Source organism: Buceros rhinoceros, unplaced genomic scaffold, assembly GCF_000710305.1.
Source record: "Buceros rhinoceros silvestris isolate BGI_N320 unplaced genomic scaffold, ASM71030v1 scaffold32027, whole genome shotgun sequence".
In the NCBI taxonomy this organism is placed as follows: domain Eukaryota; kingdom Metazoa; phylum Chordata; class Aves; order Bucerotiformes; family Bucerotidae; genus Buceros; species Buceros rhinoceros.
In genome coordinates this window covers 12,163-16,479 of record NW_010422108.1, presented here as the reverse complement: position 1 = coordinate 16,479, position 4,317 = coordinate 12,163, and positions in this window count along the sequence as shown.

Sequence of the window (4,317 nt, the reverse complement as noted above, 5' to 3'; positions counted from 1 at the left end):
AGCTGGCAGTCTGGAACAAGGATGCAGAGGCGGGCGAGGGACAGGCAGGCAGACGCTGCCTTCTCCAGGGAGCTCCAGTCCAGCTCGGGAAATTAGAGGATATTTTATATCACAGAGTCATGTCCTAGGAATGAAGGGAAGGTGGGGAACAAGAGAGTGAGCTCAGGAGAGGAAGGAGGCCATAAGCCCAAGCCTCAGAGGCGGCTGCGCTGTGTCAGAGACCCCGGCTGCGCAGACATTACCAGCGCAGCTGCTGTGCTCCCAGCCTCCCCGTTTCCCCTCGGTGGCCTCCAGCCCGGGCCAGGCTGCGGATACAAGGGAGTTTCCAGCTTCAGCCAGCTCTGGTCCCTCCTGAGCAAGACACGCTAGTCACAGCAAGGTTCCAGCAAAGAACTTGGATGGAGTAACACAAGTCCAGCCAAAGAAGAAATCCCAGAGGCATGGACAAAGGCTCCAGCAGCCAGATTTGAACCTCAGATGTGGATGCAGGCTGGAGCTCAGCAGCAATCACTGCTGTCTCTGGCAGTCCCATCCCCCAACTCATCCGTCTAAGGGCTCACAGTGGGGAAGATACTCAGAGAGAATGACATGGCGGTGATCAGAAAAGCTGAACCTGGTGTTCGGGGGGTCAGTACCAAGAACGGATGTGAGGGAAGGGGAACTCTCAAGCCTGTTAGGCAGCTTGATGGCCAGGATGAAAAGGAGTCTGTTACTAGTGGAGGTGCAAAAATTGAGAATTGTCACAGCTGAGCAGTGACAATTTCACACTAAAACGATGTAAAGCTAGTAGAGCAGATGAAAAAAGTAAGATCTTTTCCTTCACTGAGTTCAATTATTAAGAGGAAAGACCTTTAAAGGAGAGGGACATTTCTTCCAACACTGGAAAGCCCAGACATTCAATGTTAATCTTCTATTACAACCTCCCAAAGGTGCACAGATTACGTGGGTCACTCCTCTGACCTTAACAGCCCCTGTCTCAGACAGCCCGCAAAAAGAAAAAAAAAAAACCCAAACAAAACCCATCAGGAGATGTTTCTACCCAACAGCACGAGCTTCAGGGATTTACACACCAGAAGCGTCATCTCATTTTCAAGACTTGTAGCACACACCCCTTAAGGCAGAGATGTCTTGTCTCCAACCAATTCTACAGATTACTAATGGTGTACAGCAAAAGGAAGCACCTTCACGTGTTATTATCCGAATGTCAGCATCTCCTCGCTCTAGAGCAAAATTCTCCTCTCCTCTGCAAGATCAAGTGCTGGAGCCACAGGGATGAGCTCTGCAGCCATTTCAACAGAAGAGAAAATGGGATAGGGCAGTTCTCCGGCAGAGCTGGGATTTCAGATGGGAAATACTCGCCTGTTAGGCTAAGCCCAGACATGACACATGTACTTCCCGTGGGGAGACAACCCCCCCAAGGGCTACAGGCCCAACCAAAGACTACACACGTGTACTGGCGAGACCTTGGGCTTCCCAGGCAAACAGCACGCATCAAACAGGATTAGAGGATTTGAGTTGTCTATCTTCGTAAGCCACGGCATTCTTTGGGTCTTCCTCACTGTATTTTTACCTCCTGTGTGAGGAGGAGGAGTACAGAGCGTACAAATTGCACAGTGCGCTGGGGTGAGAAGGGTTCTCCAAGTGTAATCAGAGGCTGTCACTTCCCCTCCCAAGCCCCCAGACAGGGTATTCTCCACTGTTCCTCCATGCTGTAGCACAGGGTAAAAATGAAAACAGATTTGTAGGTGGTTTAGTAGTCAGACTCTCCTCCCCAGAGGAGCTACTGTCCTCCCGTCTGTCCCTGCAGCCCATGTGAACATGAGCTCCCTTGCACTGCTGTCTTTACCTGGAGTGTTTTTTAAGAATCAGGAAGCACAATCCAGCTGCTCTGCTCACACAATGGTAACACAGCCCTGCCTTCAAGCAGGAGAGGCCACCTCTACTCTCCAAACAATTCAAGGCAGCTTTACAAAGATTCCTTGGGGAGCAGGTCATCCCATTCTAAGCTACTACCTGCTCTCCTCAGGAGTGGGGACATCGTGCCCATGAGCACAGGAACCGCCTCTTTAGTTTTCAGGCTGTAATCCCCACAGCCTCCCTCAACCACGCTCACCACTGCTGCCCCACAGCCTCCACACACATCTCACAGCTTGCTGTGCTTTCCCCCACGGTCACTCAGGCAGGCACTGACCAGACATCCAAGATGGCAACTATCTTCCCCAAGAATCTCTCACCAACACATTTCCCATCACTCCACTGGACATAGAGCAGGACAGCCGCAGCCCCTCCTGTCCAGGAGATGCTTGGCTCCAGCTGGACCTGTGCTCAGGTGGAGCACTTCATCACTGGATGGGAGATGACAGAGGACAGACCTCCTGTTCATCTAGTCCACAGACTGGAAAAGGAATGGCATTTAGGGACGAGCCACCTGACCTCACAGGCCTGCCCAGGAGCAGCACTTATCAAAGCAAAGCTACACTCTTTGATTTCGAAGCGAGCAGCCCCTCCCGCCTCGATCTCCGGAGTGACCATCTGGCTGCAGCACTGCTCTGCAAACAAGCCCAACAGGCCTGTCCTCCAACCAGGAGGAGGAGAAAGCTGATCAGGGACTGCAGGAGGCACCTCGGTCACTAATTAATCCTGCCCTGCCCAAGTGATGCTTCCAGTGCCTAGAAGGACATTTAGAGACATCATCAAAAGAAGCATTCTCCAGGCCCCCGAAGGTCTCAGTGACACTTTCAGTCTCTTTGAATTGGAAATCAGGACAAACGGCAACTCCCAGCAGAAGCCCAGCCAGGCTCTTCACCCTGGTAGCTCAATTTCAGCTCCTCAAAAATTCTACAAGCTTGCCCAGCCCAACACAAGGATACAAGACAGGTGCAAGGACTCACTGTGAGAAAGAACAATTTGAGGTTTAATGTCTGCAGAAATGACCTTCACAGAACCAAGACAAATCTACAGATACAACAGTGACCAAAAGCTGGGCTTGTATTCAAGGAAAGAGGTCCAAAGAGGTGCCAGCCAAATGGAGACATGCATGTGAGACAGGGTAAAGCCCCGATGCAGTTGCTATGGTTCATATACATGTTGAGAGTCAACAAACAAACTGGAGGAGGCTTGGTCTGCTGTGACACTGAGCTTTGTCTAGACACTGATGGCAGAAGCCCACACCACAGAGCTGCAACACAGCAGCTCCCACCAACAGAGAGAAAAGGACTGTGCAGATAGGAGGAAAAAGGGTTGATCCGGCTACTGCTGGTAGCAAAATACAAAGGGGTCAACAACACCTTACCATAAGCTTATGGGCCCCACAGGGAACTCATTGCAACTCTCCACAGAAGTTACTTGCCCCCTTCTAGGTTGACTAGAAAAGCAACAGCCTTCCTTGCAATGCGCAGGGACTTCACACTGGGTAAAACAACAGGGAGGAGCTGTAAAGGGCTCCAAGGGCTGCGGGGGGATGGTGTGACATTAGCACATTCACAACAGCCAAGGGAGAGGGCTGTGATGTCCAGGAAGGCTCTGCCTGCACCACGAGGAAGGTAGCATCAGGCCTTCCTTTTCTGGCCCTCAGCTGAGGGATGCCAAGTCAGTCCTGCTTTTTCTTACAGCAAGAGAGACTCCTGCCAAGAAAGTGCTGCTGCTGTGGAATGTGCTGGGCCAGCAGTACAGCTCATTCCTGGAAAAGCATCAACTCAGCAGGAGAGCAAGGAGAGGAGAAGAGGGGAAAAATGGGAAGGGGGGAGAGTGGGAAACAAAGTCTGAAAGTCCGGACTTCCACACCTGGGGAAGCACGGAGCTGCCACAGAGCAGTCCGCTCACCAGCACCCCCTTGCCCCAGGCTGCCAGCACAGCAGCCCTGCCCAGGACCAGCCCTCTGCCCGCGGAGCACCTTCCTGCTGGCCAGCCACCTCCAGAGCAGATCTAGGAAGGCACACACCAAGGCAGATGTCTGTGGGGAGGAGGAGTGAGGTTCGTTTTCTCCATCATGTTAACAATGAATTTGTATTTAATGACAAGTCTCCACCAGGAGATGACAAAGCACCCTCCACATGTGTCCTGCCCTCGAGACACTGACCAGCTCACATTACTCTCTCCTGGCACAAACAACTTTGCAAGAGTCTCCCAAGGAAAGCAGTCCAACCTCCTACCCAGTGGGAAGAGGCCTTGAAGGATAACAGGTTCTAGACAACTGCACCTACTTTTTGCATCCAGCTGGGCTATCATCAGCAACATCTCTGCTAACTGGGTCTGTAAGACATACAGAGAACCCCTATAAAACCAACAGGGAGTTAATAAAGCTCTAAACTAAGTTCC